Here is a 2,261-nt window from a genome sequence, read left to right on the forward strand (position 1 = left end):
AAGATAACCTTGTGACTTGTACTGATCCTTATTCTTATTTTGTAAACCATGGAATAAGAGCTAGCAGTCAATTTATGGCTGAAGAGCATATCAAACAATATGGTGAATAGGATTTTCAATGGATGAATCACAATCTTTATGGCCAAAGGCTTAGTTTGAGTTTACAAAAGTATACCCATTACTAGCCAAATAATTATTGAATGCCTGGCCAATAACTAGGACGGTGGGAACAGGTAAAGTCTCTCTGTGGAGGGGAAGTTAGACTTGAGAGCTAAATGAGAAGCTGGTTGCTAAGCAAAGATCTGGGTAGATGCATTCCAGAAGGAAGGACTAGAAAAGAAGGATATCTTGAATTGGCAGCAAATGGTGAAGGAAGCACGGTCAGCATGGAAACATGTAAAGATTTATCTCAAGCTAGAGCTTCCATTTGAGAAACCAAAGACTTTACCAAAGAGTCCCTCAGTAGGATTTGTAGTATATGTCTGCGTTCTAAGTTTTTGGACTCTCCCCTCCCAATTTTACCCACATTGACCTCCTTTCTGTTCCTTGAATATTTATCACCCATACCTTTACATATGCCGTTTCTTCTAGGCTTCTCCTTGTGTACTGAGAACTGATGGATCCAGGCATTATTTGGAATCTTTTATTACCTAACTTTAATGTTACTTGCTAGTTTGCTTGCTTTAATATCTGTCTGTGTGCACTCAACTATATGCTTTCAAAAAGAGGAGAAAGACCTATTTTATTAGATATTGAGTCCTCAATGCTTAACCTAGCATCATTTTTGTTGAAGGCTGTAATAGAGGTTTTTTGTTCTTTGGGGAAGAAACAGATTCTAATATCAGCCATCCACCGTTTGGTCCTGGGTGATGAAACCAGTCATGTGATCACTTTCTTCCATCTCATAACCTTACTGCACCTTACAATATACTTACGGTATCTAGTACGAACTTGAAAAAGGTTGAGACCTATACACCTATACAGGAAAGGGAAGATCTTGGGTATTATTCCTAACAGGTTCCTATTTTCCAGTCTAAATTCTTGATTACCAGTTGTTACATGGAGTAGGAGCTGGGATCAGTTGTCGAGGCAGTATTACTAATGTCTAGGTTAGAGAAAGAGGAGGTTCATTATCTCTGACCCAGGTTCCATTTTATTCCAGATGTTTCCTCATTAAAATGTTTTACTGATCTGTGAAATAAAAGTGTACTTTTATTACTAATAATGTAATAGTAGGTCTTGGTACCTGCCAATGTTTCCTACAGGGGAAATGGTAACATATTTTAACAAACTCCAAGGTCATTTTGTTTCTCCATCCCTTAAATGAGATATTTCCTAGGTCCAGTTTATTTGTTGTATATCGTTGGCAGTTTTGGATGGGTGCCTCATATAGTGATCTTGAGATAAATATGGGATTTCAGAAGGGATAGTGGTGTAGCACAGTGATAGAACATTAGCCTAGAAACTACCAGGCCCTGGGTTTTATCTCCAGCACTATAAAAACAAATCACAAAATAATTGGAGGCCAGTTGTTTATTTAGGAGCTGATTCTAAGAAACCTTGGGAAGTTAAATGGGAAGTAATACAAGGAAGGAAAGGCAACTAATACAGGCACATAATGATAGGGTGGATTTTGTGGGTAGTTAAAACTGTTATAGACCACTAAGAGATGTACAACCAGCCTCAGAATTGTTCCAAATAGGAGTCAGGAGGCTGGGGGTGTATTTCTATTAGTTCCATTTCTCATTGATTCAACAAAATACTTGATAAGAGAGACCTAAGGAAGAAAGAATTTATTTTGACCCACAGTCTTAAGATATACTCCATCATTACAGAAAGCATAATGGCAGAAGCTAGAGTCAGCTGATCACATTGCATCCATAGATAGGAAGGATGGAGAGAAAGAGGAGGGTGAGATGGAGAGACATGGGGGATGAAGATATGCAGATACTCAGCTCTTTCTGACACTTTCTCCAATCTTGGAGTCAAGCCTTGGGAATACTGATTCTTGTTATTAAAGTGGGTGAATTTTCTCACCTTAATGAACCTAATAGAGAAATTCTCTTAAACACATGCTAAGCAATTTGTCTTCTAGGTGATTCCAGATGTTATTGAATTGATAATATTAACAATTACAATATTCTTCATTGGCTTGTAGTCACTGGGAGAGAGATATTAACTGTTGGTCCTTCTAACTGCTCGCTTTGTATGTAGACAATATTCTGGGGCCCAGAAGGAGCCCCTAGGAGAAAGGCACAGAG

Source organism: Microtus pennsylvanicus, chromosome X (genome assembly GCF_037038515.1).
Source record: "Microtus pennsylvanicus isolate mMicPen1 chromosome X, mMicPen1.hap1, whole genome shotgun sequence".
Taxonomy (NCBI): domain Eukaryota; kingdom Metazoa; phylum Chordata; class Mammalia; order Rodentia; family Cricetidae; genus Microtus; species Microtus pennsylvanicus.